Source organism: Heterodontus francisci, chromosome 7 (genome assembly GCF_036365525.1).
Source record: "Heterodontus francisci isolate sHetFra1 chromosome 7, sHetFra1.hap1, whole genome shotgun sequence".
In the NCBI taxonomy this organism is placed as follows: domain Eukaryota; kingdom Metazoa; phylum Chordata; class Chondrichthyes; order Heterodontiformes; family Heterodontidae; genus Heterodontus; species Heterodontus francisci.
Window position 1 is genome coordinate 71255589 of NC_090377.1, and position 13926 is coordinate 71269514.

Here is a 13926-nt window from a genome sequence, read left to right on the forward strand (position 1 = left end):
CTTCACTGGAGAAGACACACACAACATTCTGGAAATAATGGGGAACCAAGAGCCTAACGAGAATGAGAAACTTAAAGAAATTCATATAAATAAAGAAATAGTACAAGAGAAATTGGGGACTGGGTAACTCAGTTGGCTAGATGGCTAGTATATAGTTCAGAAGAACATCAACAGCCTCTGTTCAATTCCTGTTCGGTCTGAGGAAGGCAACGGGAAACCACCTCCTATAGTCTCTTCCCTAGATGTGCTTATTTCTTCTGCCTTGGACAGAACATGGCCACTGGAGAAATTAATTTAACCAAGTGACAACAAATCCTGCTGACATGCATCCTAGGGCTTTAAAAGAGGTAGCTTCAGAGATAGTAGATGCGGTGAATTTGATCTTCCAGAATTCCTTAGATTCTAGAACAATTTCCAAGGATGGGAAGATAGCAATCATAGATGGTTGCAACACAGAAGGAGGCCATGTCAGCTCTCTGCAAGAGCAACTCAGTCCCCCCTTCCCCGTAGCCCGCCAATTTTTTTCTCTTCAGATAATTATTCCATTCCCTTTTGAAAGCCATAATTGAATCTGCCTCCACCATACTCTTAGGTCGTGCATTCCAGATCCTAACTACTTGCTGCATAAAAAAGATTTTCCTCACGTTGCCTTAAATCGGTGTCCTCTGGTTTTCGACCCTTCCGCCAATGGGAACAGTTTCTCCCTATCGTTTTTTATTTGTTCATGAGATGTGGGCATCGCTGGCTAGGCTGGCATTTATTGCCCATTCCTAATTGCCCATATCTACTCTGTCCCCTCATGATTTTGAACATCTGCACCAAATATCCTTTCAATCTTCTCTTTTCTAAGAACAGCCCCAACGTCTCCAATCTATCACGTAACTGAAGTCCCTCATTCCCGGAAACATTCACATAAATCTTTTCTGCACTCTCTCTAATGCCTTCACGTCCTTCCTAAAGTGTTGTGCCCAGAATTGGACACAATACTCCAGTTGAGGCCAAACCAGTGTTTTCTAAACGTTCACCATAACATCCTTGCTTTTGTACTCCAGGCCTTCTAGAGGTGAGGTGAAAGTGATTGCGCTAGATATCAAGGCAGCATTTGACCAAGTGTACCATCAAGGAGCCCTAGCCAAATTGAAGTCAATGTGTATCAGGGAGAAAACGCTCCACTGTTTGGAGTCATACGAAGGTGGTTGTGGTTGTTGGACGCCATTCATCTCAGTCCCAGCACATCACTGCAGGAGTTCCTCAGGGTAGTGTCCTAGGCCCAACCATCTTCAGCTGCTTTATCAATGACCTTCCCTCCATCATAATGTCAGAAGTGGAGATGTTCGCTGATGATTGTATGATGTTCAGTACTATTCACAACTCCTCAGATACTGAAGCAGTCCGTGTCCATATGCAGCAAGACCTGGATAACATTCGGGCTTGGGCTGATAAGTGGCAAGTTACATTCGCACCACACAAGTGCCAGGCAGTGACCATCTCCAACAAGAGAGAACCTAACCATCTCCCTTGACATTCGCGGAATTGCCCACCATCAACATCCTGGGGGTTCCATTGACCAGAAACTGAACTGGACCAGCCATATAAATACCGTGGCTACAAGAGCAGGACAGTGGATGGGAATTCTGCAGCAAGTAACCCACCTCCTGACTCCCCAAAGCTTGTCCACCATATACAAGGCACAAGTCAGGAGTGTGATGGAATACTCTCCACTTGCCTGGATGTGTGCAGCTCCAACAACACTCAAGAAGCTCAACGCCATCCAGGAAAAAGCAGCCTGCTTGATTGGCACCCCATCCACAACCTTAAACATTCACTCTCTCTACCATCAGCGCTCCTTGATTGCAGTGCACATCATCTACAAGATGCATTGCGGCAACACATCAAAGCTTCTTCGAGGGCACCTCCCAAACCCACAACCTCTACCGCTGAGAAGAACAATGGCAGCAGGCTCATGGGAATGCTACAACCTGCAAGTTTCCGTCCAACACAGACACTGTCCTAACTTGGACATATGTTGCCATTCCTTCATCATTGTTGTGTCAATATTCTGGAACTCCCTACTAAACAGCACTGTGTGAGTACCTTCACCTCATAACTGCTCCAGTTCAAGAAAGTTGTTAAACACCACCTTCTCAAGGGCAATTAGGGAAGGGAAATAAATCCTGACCTTGCTGGCCATGCCCACATCCCCTTAATGGATTAAAAAAGCAGAGTTATCAATGCATCTAACCCACAATATCTCATTATGGAACATTTAATGCTGAGACTGGAGCATTCAAATTTCCTGGGTCAACGTAATTATAAAATGTCAACCAAACTCCCTCTGATTGGGGGCAGGACATCATGTGATACTGCATGATTTATTGTAGATGTTTGGAAACAAGTAAGTTTCTATTGAAAAAATGTTCAGAGGAGTGGAGTAGGTCACAAAACGCCCCTGTCCACCAATGGGAGGAAATGAAGCAGAAGAAGTTGTAATCCATTGACAGTGACAACTGAAGGACCCCCAGAACAGCAACTCAGAGAGAAAAGGAGAAAGTGGCCACTAATCATAGAGTCATAGAGTAATCTACAGGATAGAAAGAGGTCATTCGGCCCATTGAGTCAATGCTGGCTTTCTGCGGAGCAATCCAGTCAGTCCTACTCCCCGCTCGTTCCCTTTAGCCCTGCAAGTTTATTTCCCTCAAGTGCTCATCCAATTTCCTTTTGAAATCATTGATTGTCTCCACTTCCACCACCCTTGTTGTCAGCAAGCTCCAGGTCATTACCATTCACTGCATAGAAAAGTTCTTCCTCATATTCCCCCTGCATTTCTTGCCCAAAACCTTAAATCTGTATCCCCTAGTTCTTGTACCAACAGTTAATGGGAACAGTTTTTCCTTGTCAAATTTATCTAAGCCTGTCATAATCTTATACACCCCTATAAAATCTCCCCTCAATCTCCTTTGCTGCAGGAAGAACAACCCCAGCATTCTTAACCTAACCTTGTAACTAAAATCCTCCACCCCTGGAACCATTCTGGTAAATCTCCTCTGTACCCTCTCAAGGACACTCATATCCTTCCTGAAGTGTGGTGACCAGAACTGGTTGCAATACTGTAGTTGGGGCATAACCACAGCTTTATAAATTTTCAGCATAACCTCTCTGCTTTTGTACTCTGTCTCTATATATGAAGCCCAAATCCCATATGCTTTGCTAACCACTCTCTCAATATGTCCTGCCACCTTCAAAGATCAATGCACATGCACCCCAGGTCCCTCTGTTCCTACACAATACACATTCTTTAGAACTGCATCATTAAGTCACTTCCACTATGCACATGGAAGCAGTTGGAAAAAGAATTCATTGATCTTACCAGCACAGCTAAGGTAGGAGAACCTACTATGGTTTACATTAATGCTTGTCATCTCCCTTGGTGCTCAGATTGCAGTCAGAGTCTTGGGTAATAGATCAGAATAAGTATCTCCTGGTCTTGACAGCACTGGTAGTGGGTCACAGAGAACTGAAAGTAAGGTTCACTGCTCTGTCACACAGATCAGTGGTGATGGTGAGGAAGTGCCCAATAACAGTATCATGAATAGGATAGGAATGGATGCTCATCCCTGCCTGTCAGAACATTGGCGTTTCAGAACTCCTCCACTAGCCTCCTCTGATGTCTGAAATGGTCGCAGAAAGCATACAGCACCAGGTTGCCGGAAGTAACACCGCCTGCAGTAGATCCATTACAGGTTTTAGCTGCCGAAAGGAGAAAGTCAAGAGGCTCCTATTGACACAAAGTTGCTCCCCTATCCCTGAGATTAAGAGCACCGATGCCATGCAGTGTCACCAAGGGGAAGAGCCATGATAGAAAACACAGAGGTTTGGAGGGGCACGGGAAAGAACAAATCCAGCATGACTGAGCTCCATCCCTTCACCATTGGAAAATGTACCTTTGGGTGTCCAAAATGAAAAAAAATGTTCCGTTCTCCGGCGATGTCTTACTTTACAGTGACCAGCACAAAAGCTCAATCATCAAATAAATGAAATGCTGGTCAGTTATATCTTGGAACTGTATTGTTCTTAATTTTCAACACAATCGCCAGTCTGAATTATCAACTAAATATTAAGTTTGGACTCAAACAGTGGTTTTACTATCACAGTAAGTGTGTTTTGGAAGATGCTTAAAACAGCTTTTTAAAAAAATCATATATTTGGGTAATAAGATAAGATGGTTCAGATAACAAGCTCTACTGAAAGGCCCCAATTATACAATCTTATCGGGTATCCACTGTAAGCAACGCTTTCTATTTAACCGGTTTCTTTAGTGCCACTAACTTGTGAAGGTATTATGTGTTCCTAGCATAACTGTCGGGTTTGTTGCTAAATATATTCCTTAATATCTAATTACACAGGCCGCTTTTGGTTTAATTGATACTATGGTTATAGCTTCGCTAGTTTCCTGAATGTTCTGATTAGAAATCTGACATAATTATTTTACTTTTCAAAAAATTATAATTTCTGTTCAGAAGCTCAATTGTAGCTATTGCTCGGACAAAAATCGAAATCAGCAGTTTATAAATAGCCACAAAGCAGGCAAAGCACATACACCGAGACATACAATTATGGGTTGATCTTCAAAACGCAGCATCCATACATAGGAAGCAATAATTAAATATACCTTTTGATGGATTATTTTCGTCACCAACACAGAGATAAAATTTTTCAGAAGGTATTGTTTGTAGATAATTCACTGACCGAGTGGAATACAGTAAATGGTAGTAGTGGAGACGTTGGGTAGCAGATAGGGTCTATTTAATGCTGTGAACTCGAGTGCTCCAATCCTATTTTGGAATAGTATACAGTTGAGCTGGTCAGCTGCTACAGTTCACTGAAAACAGACACCAAGCTCCTTTCAAGCTAAGAATATACAAAAGATCTCGAGGGACAAATCTGCATTCAGAACTGAGAAAGCTTGACGGCGGATTATAACAAATCATTAACCAGTTAATAATATAGTGTACATCAAAATGTGCTGTGAATAAAGTCCAATTTGTTATATAGCATCTGTTAGGTTTTCTGATGAAATGGAACTTCAGTTGGTTTTTACACACTGCATTGTGGAGTTTAGTGTTAGCACACTCTATTCCCCCGTGCGTTTTCATTATGTTTGGTTCTTCAGATCACATTACAACATTGGATTGCAATTTTTTTAACAGACCCACGGCAGTAACCCTGTATTAATATAAAAGCAAAATACTGCGGATGCTGGAAATCTGAAATAAAAACAAGAAATGCTGGAACCACTCAGCAGGTCTGGCAGCATCTGTGGAAAGAGAAGCAGAGTTAACGTTTCGGGTCAGTGACCCTTCTTCGGAACTGGCAAATATTAAAAATGTCACAGGTTCTAAGCAAGTGAGGTGGGGGTGGGGCAAGAGATAACAAAGGAGAAGGTGCAGATTGGACAAGGCCACATAGCTGACCAAAAGGTCATGGAGCAAAGGCAAACAATATGTTAATGGTGTGTTGAAAGACAAAGTATTAATCCACTTGTTAGATTCCAAAATACATTTCTCTCAGTGACTTCTGGGGAAAATATTCAGGAATGAGTTTGGCTGGAGTAAATATTTTTAGATATATGTGTATATTTGTGGAGAAACTCTATGGCAGCAATGCTTACAACGGCTGCGTTTGCTGACAACGCAACCACTAGGTGGCACAGTACTAGCACATGCACAAATGCGCCTGTTCCACTAAAAGATCACAGTCTGTAAAGTTCAGGCAGCTGCCAGGACTAAAGATGGCGCTGCTCAAATAATCACAGGAAGGCAAGTAAACTGGTGGCTGCACACAATGGCAGGAGAGGGGGCAGTGGGGGAAGCAGGAACGAGTAGCTGGAGAGAGCGGTTGTGGGTGGGGAAGCGAGTAGCCAGAGACAGCGGGCGGTGGTGGGGGGGGGGGGGGGAAGTGAGTGGCCGGAGAGAGCGGGGCGGGGGCAGGGGAAAGAGAGCTTCCCCCCTGCTCTCTCCCCGCTTTCACCCCCACCGCTCTCTCCCCCGCTTCCCCACATTACGCGATGACGTCATCTGCCCATGCGCCAACTAGTCCTGGCAATGCGGAATGCCATGCACGCGCAGAGAGCAGGAGCCCGTTTGCGCACGTATGCATTTTGCCGCTGTCTGATGACGTCAGCAGCCGGCTGTCTTGCGTTGTCAAGAATCACTTTATATATATTATCTTATATTTATGACCTCTAGTTGTGAACGCCCATATATGTGAAAACATTTTCTCTCTGTCAACCCTATCAAACCCTTTCCTTATCATAAAGATCTCAAACAGGTCACCCCTGAGCATTCTCTTTTCCAGAGAGAAGAAGCCCAGCCTGTCAAGCCTTTCTTGATAAGTTTATCTTCTCAGTTCTGGTATCATCCTTGTGAATTTTTTGCATCTTCACCAATGTCTCTATATCCTTTTTTATAACATGGAGATCAGAAATACGCACAATATTCCAAGTGCAGCCTATCCAGGATTCTGTACAAGTGTAATATAAGTTCTTTGCTATTCAATTCTATTCCTCTAGAAATGGACCAAAGTGTTTTGTTTGCCTTTTTATGGCCTGATTAACCAGAGCTGCTACTTCTAGTGATTCATTCATCTAAGTCATTAATAAATATAACAAAAAGGTGAGGCCCCTGTGCAGATCCGTAGGGAACACAACTTGTCATATCCTGCCGTCCTGTCTGTAAAATAAAGGATATAAAATTACTACCATAGTGGCATTCATGTGCATAGTCACAAACAAGATGCAAATTCATGAAATGGAACACCTATTAAATCAGAAAGCGCTGGAAATACTCATCAAGTCTGGCAGCATCTGTGGACACAGAGGTAGAGTTAACGTTTTAGGTCTGTGACCTTTCATCAGAATGAACATACTGAGAAGATAGACTTATTAAGAAAGGCTAGACAGGCTGGGCCTCTATTATCTAGAAAAGAGAATGCTGAGGGATGACCTGTTAGAGAGCTTTACAATATGGAAATGGTTTGATAGGGTAGACAGAGAGAAAATGTTTTTACATATATGGGTGTTCTGATGAAAGTTTACAGACACAAGAACACAAGAATTAGGAGCAGGAGTGGACTATATGACCCACCGAACTTGGTCTGTTATTCAAAATGGTCATGGCTGATCTTAGGATTCAACTCCACTTTCTCACCCACTCATCATATCCCTCGATTCCCTGAGAGACCAAAAATGTGTCTATCCTAGTGTTATGATCCTGTAGTTTTTTTTCTGGGAAGAATGCGGTATGCCTTTAAGGCTGGAAAAGGAACCGTACAGCTTTAAGGCAACAAGCTCCAGAGACTGAGTCAAAGAGTACATTCTGGTTGCCCGGAATACAGCCACTCAGAATCTGAGGATCGATTGACGTTTGAAACTAATTGTAAAAAATGACTTTGGAGAGATAGTTAACAGAGAAACAGAGAGACAGCTGGACCAGCATGAATGGAACAAAGATCTCTGATAGGAATAGGGAAGTTAGACTGCGACAATCTTTTATCCCTCAAAAATTCTAAAGCCAAATTGATTCATTAAAAAGTGTTTGCAAGTTGCAAGGAAAGCATCCCTTCAACTGCTGAATTAGACTACAGACTGTTCTACTGTTGAAAAACTATTTTTCCCCCCCATCAGACGGCTTTGAGGACTTCAAGCAAACTTGGACTGTTCCACATTTGGCAGGAGTGTAAATATGCAAGGATGCTAATGTTTCTATTTTAAATGTTGTTTATATCTTAGTAGTGTTTAAGAATTTGATTAAACAGTTAATTTATTGATCTAAAGACACCTGGTTTGGTTAGCCTCATTCGGGGGTTAATAGATGGTACAATTTGGCTGGGTCTTTTTTAATTTAGGAAGTTTAAAATGATATGTTAGGCGATCCGTGAAGGTCGGGATTGAATCAACAGCGCATTTCTCCTACCACAATCAGAATCGTATATTTTGATTGGGGTTTTGATTGGAATGGTCAGTTGTAACACTAACCTTAAATAGATTCAACGATGGAGCATCCATAACCCTCTGGGGTAGAGAATTCCAACGTTTCACAACCCTTTGAGTGAAGTGATTTCTCCTCATCTCAGTCTTAAATGATCGGCCCCTTATCCTAAGACTGTGCCTCCATGTTTTAGATTCTCCAACCAGCGAAAATAATCTCTCAGTGTCTACCCTATCCATCCCCTTTAGAATCTTATGTTTCAATGAGATCACCTCTCATTCTTCTAAACGCCAGAGAATACAGGCCCAAATTACTTAGCCTATGAGGACAGACCCCCACATCCCAGGGCCCAATCTAGTGAACATTCACTGTACTGCAAGTATGTCCTTTCTTAAATGTGGAGACCAAAACTGCACACAGTATTCCAGAGGTGGCCTTGCCAAAACCCTGTACAATTGTAGCAATACTTCCTTATTCCTGTACTCCAATCCCCTTGCAATTAAGGCCAACATGCTAATTGCCTTCCTAATTGCTTGCCGTACCTGCATGTTAACTTTCTGCATTCCTTGTACAAGCACACCCAAGTCTCTTTGAACATCGACACTTACAAGTTTCACACTTTTTAAAGAATATTTTGCTTTTCAATTCTTAGGACCAAAGTGAATGACTTCACACTTCCCTACATTATACTCCATTTGCCATCTTGTTGCCCATTCACTTAACCTGTCTATATCTCTTTGCAGCCTCTCTGTGTCCTCCCCACAGCTTACCTTTCACCTACCTTTGTATCATTAGCAAACTTAGATACATTACTCTTGTCTCTTCATTTAAGTCATTCACATCGATTGTAAATAGCTGAGGCCCCAGCACTGATCCTTGCGGCACTCCACTATTCACTGCCTGCCAACTTGAAAATACCAATTTAATGCCCACTTGTTGCTTCTTATTCATTAACTAATCATCTATCTATGCTAATATATTATCCGCAACTCCATGAGCCCTTATCCTGCCTATTAACATTTTGTGTAAAACCTTATCGAATGCCTTTTGGAAATCCAGGTATACTATATCTACTGGTTCCCCTTTACCTACCCTACTTGTTACATCCTCAAAAAACTCTAATAGATTTGTCAAACAGGATTTCCCTTTAGTAAAACCATGTTGACACAATGGATACAATTCTAAATGGGGTGCAGGAGCAGAGGGACCTGGGGTATATGTGCACAAATCATTGAACAAATGCTGGCCTTGCCAGTGATGCCCACAACCCATGAACCAATAAGTGCACTGTTAAGACTTCTTTAATAATAGATTACAGCACTTTCCCAATGACTGATCTTAGGCTAACTGGCCTGTAGTTCACTGTTTTCTCTCTCCCTCCTTTCTGAAAAGCGGTGTAACATTTGCCAACTTCCAATCTGATGGGACCATTCCTCATTCGAAGGAATTTTGGAAAATCATAGCTAGCGCATCCACTATCTCTGCAGTGATCTCTTTTAGAACCCTAGGGTGTAAGCCATCAGGTCCTGGAGATTTGTCAAATTTTAGTCCCTTAAGTTTCTCCAATACGTTTTCTCTGCTGATATGAATTTCCTTAATTCCATCTTTCTCTGCTGATATATTTTCTTAAATTTCCTTAATTTCCAGTAATGTTAACTCTGCTTCTCTCTCCACAGATGCTGCCAGACCTGCTGAGTATTTCCAGCATTTTGTTTTCATTTCAAATTTCCAGCATTCGTGGTATTTTGCTTTTACCTTTCTATTAAATGAAGATTGTTGGACTTTGATGTAAGGGTTCATAATGCCATATACATGTAATTCACTTTGAGGAAACCTGCTCCATGGGAAAGTGCAATGCTCTCTTATGCTGGCTGTGCTTAAAGTTGATAAGTCACTAGGACCAGATCAGATGCATCCAAGGCTACTGAGGTAACTAAGGGTGGAAATTGAAGAGGCATTGGCCATAATTTTCCAATCCTCCTTCGATAGAGAGGTGGTACCAGAGGACTATTCAAAACAGGGTTTAAAGATAAGTCCAGCAACTACAGGCCAGTCAATTTAACCTCAGTGGTGGGAAAGCTTTTAGAACCAATAATAAGTCACTTGGACAAATGTGGATTAATTAAGGAATGCCAGCATGGATTTCCATTGACCAGACACTGAACTGGACCAGCCATGTAAATACTGGGGCTACAAAAGCTGGCCAGAGGCTGGGAATTCTGCAGTGAGTAACTCACCTGCTGACTCCCAATGCCTGTCCACCATCTAGAAGGCACAAGTCAGGAGTGTGATGGAATACTCTCCACTTGCCTGGATGAATGCAACTCCAACAACTCTCCAGGAACCCAACATCATCCAAGACAAAGCAGCTCACTTGATCAGCACCCCATTCTCCATCTTGAACATTAACTCCTTCCACCACCAGTGCACAGTGGCAGCAGTGTGTAGCATCTACAAGATGCATAGCAGCAACTCACCAAGGCTCCTTCAACAGCACCTTCCAAATCTGCAACCTCTACCACCTAGAAGGACAAGGGCTGTAGATGCATGGAAACACCATCACCTGCAAGTTCCCCTCCAAGCCACACACCATCCTGACTTGGAACTATTATCGCCGTTCCTTCACTGTCACTCGGTCAAAAATTTCAAACTCCCTTTTGAGCAACACTGTGAGCGTACCTACACCATACAAACTGCAGCAGTTCAAGATAGCTCACAACAACGTTCTCAAGGGCAATTAGGGATGGCAACAAATACTGGCCTTGCCAGTGATGCCCACAACCCATGAACAAATAAAAATAAAAGTAGGGCTCCCAAGAGATCAGCATTAGGATCATTGCTTTATGTGGTCGATATTAGTGACCTAGACTTGGGGGTGTAGGGCAGTATTTCAAAATCTGTGGATGACACAAAACTTCGAAGTGTTGTGAACTGTGAGGAGGATAGAGGTAGACTTCAAGAAGTCATAGACAGGGCTGGTGGAATAGGCAAATACATGGCAAATGAAATTTAATGCAGAGAAGTGTGAAGTGATACATTTTGGAAGAATGAGGAGGCACAATATAAAATAATGGATACAATTCTAAGAGGGGTGCAGGAGCATAGGGACCTGGGGGTATATGTGCACAAATCATTGAAGGTGGCAGAGGAAGGTGAGAAAGTGGTTAATAAGACATTTGGAATCCTGGGCTTTATAAATAGAGCTATAGAGAACAAAAGCAAGGAAGTTATGATGAACCTTTATAAAGCACTGCTTTGGCCTCAACTGGAGTATTGTGTCCAATTCTAAGCACCACACTTTAGGCATTACAGAGGGTGCAGAAAAGATCTACAAGGATGGTTCCAGGGATGAGGGACTTCAGTTACAAGGATAGATCAGAGAAGATGGGGTTGTTCTCTTCGAGAAGGTTGAGAGGAGATTTGGTAGAGGTGTTCAAAATCATGATGGGTCTGGACAGAGTAGATAGGGAGAAACCATTCCCATTGCCGGAAAGGTTGACCCAACCAAGGGTACAGATTTAATGTGATTGGCAAAAGAACCAAAGACGAAATGTGGAAAAACCTTTTTTACACAGCGAGTGGTTAGGATCTGTAATGCACTGCCTGAGAGTGTGGTGGAGGCAGATTCAATATTCTTTTGATCCACCATTGGATAATTATCTGAAGAGTAAAAATTTGCAGGGCTACAGGGAAAATACAGGAGAGTGGGATTAACGGAGTTGCTCTTGAAGCGAGCTGGCATGGACAAGATGGGCCAAATGGCCTTCTGTGCTGTAATCAGTCTATGATTAGTTGCTTCCCAAAGATGAAGTAGTTTTCCCTTGAAGACAAGGTATTGGGCACTTGCTTTATGTATCTGTTCACTCTTATGCAGTTAACTGCATATATCCCTTGCCAGGCTTGAAAGGACAGAGTAGTATAAAAGTTCAAGGCAGTTGTCATCTGGACAGCAACTGACATAGCTATCCCTGCTGTGCAATTTGTCTGTATGTCTCATTCAAGACGACACAATAATTCCATAACCACGTTGCAGGTGAAATGTAGATGGAAGAGACAGATCTTGACTGGTCTCTTTGTAACTGTACTTTGGCCTGAGACTGGCAGTATGTCTCTCATCCTTTCTTAGATCTCCTCCTCCCCCAAACTGAATAAATAGATAGGTATATCAAATGAGGATGACCATTTAATTGTAGTTGCAGCAGTTTAAATTTCAGCTGCCAACAAGTGAGGTATAAAATATGGAACCCATAAGAAAAAATAGGAATAGGTAAACAGCAGGTCTGAAATCAAATCAGAAGCACAATGAAAAATGGTAAATATTTCAATTATAAAACTGCTTATTGCAGAAAAACTAACTTCTGAAGGTATTGATATTGATGGAAATCATCTTTCACAGTGCACTCACTGAATGGCTGGCCCGTCTATGTCTTCCAAGTCTGTTTTAACTGGATTCTCAACTTCAGCAGATTTCCATTGAGAAACCCAGGAAATGTCAAAAAACCCAAGTCCCAATTATTTGTTTAAATTTATGTAATGAGGCATCACATGCCTCCTGTGCTAAAAATAGGACCTGCTCACATTCTGCACTTAAGCAAGAAGTAAGCCAAAGGCCTGCTCAGTCAATTCTACTTCACCCAATTAGCATCAAAACAATTTCATGTTCTTGGAACCACAAAATTCAATTTTGTGACATACCTATTCTCATGACAGCTACCTTTAGCTATTATGCCACTTCTGTTTTAAAGTGTTGGAATATGGAAGAACTATGAGATTACTACAGCAGTGTACCAGAAATATGGAGTACATCACTATAGCCAGCCCCTGAATTTGCTGCAGATACCAGAGTCCTACAGGAGCAGTAATTTTTTTTCCAAGCCCTCAACACAGGTCGAAACACAATACTGCTGCTAGCGCGCCCCCAAAATTTGCATAAAGCTGATCCAAGCAAATTCACTGGGATCATGGCTGGCCAGAAGGGTGGGAACAAAGCCTCCGTGCCAACTTTATACCAGCTATCCTACCAAAGGAGAAATCTTAGCTGAAATTTCATCAGGCTATTTGACAGTGGGGAGCATCTCACTGAACCCAATCCTGTTCTCAACCAATATCAAAATTGCAATTGCCAAGTTACCCCATAACAATGAAGAACAGAAGCCCTTCTCGGCCTTTTGGCTAAGATCAAGTGTAGTATCTGTTCTTATCAGTGCTTACTTGGCAGAGAAGAGACCATGATCATTGCCTTTTGATCCTGGGTAGGCTTTGAGTAAAATGGCTATAACCAATATTCGAGCTTCAGGCCTGGGAGTGCGCAACACCGTTCGGGTGGTCGTGAAGGACAAGGAAGGAGATGCACCGGTCGATCGCACCTTCTTCATCAAGAAAATCCTCTTCGATTGCTGTGGATTTCAAGCTACGGACGTCTTCTGCCTGCAGGATTTCCCCAACAGTGGATACTTCGACGTGACATTCAGGAACGTGGCTGGATGCATCAAGTTCCTGAAGGCGTTCAAGGAGAAAGGGGACCGGGCGTCACTGTCGATCCTCACAGCGGAGCCGCTCTTCACGCTTCCGTCACAACGGGACCGGGTGGTGACGATTCACCTCTACAACCCCCATGTTCCGGTGGTGGATGTACTCACCTTTCTCGCCAGGTACGTCGAGGTGGCCGGCAGCAGCACTGATGTCAAGGACCCCTTTGGGATTTGGACCAGCAAGCGGCAGGTCAAGGTCACCTTGAAGGTCGATCCCAGTGAAGCCATCATCCACCCTCCCTCCAGCTTCGCTATCGGTGGAAGTCGAGGCTTCTTGGTCTACACTGGGCAGTCCAGAGTTTGCCGCACCTGTGGCAAATCTGGTCACGTTGCAGCAAACTGCAGCACGGTTGTTTGCAAGAACTGCAAGAAGGAAGGCCATCAGACCAAGGACTGTAAGCAGACTAAGT

General features: G+C 42.9%; 1 pseudogene; it reads left to right on the forward strand.

Moving 5' to 3' along the window:
- Window positions 1-13137: 13137 nt before the first annotated feature.
- Window positions 13138-13268, forward strand: LOC137372441 (U2 spliceosomal RNA; annotated as a pseudogene).
- The last annotated feature ends 658 nt before the right edge of the window (window positions 13269-13926 follow it).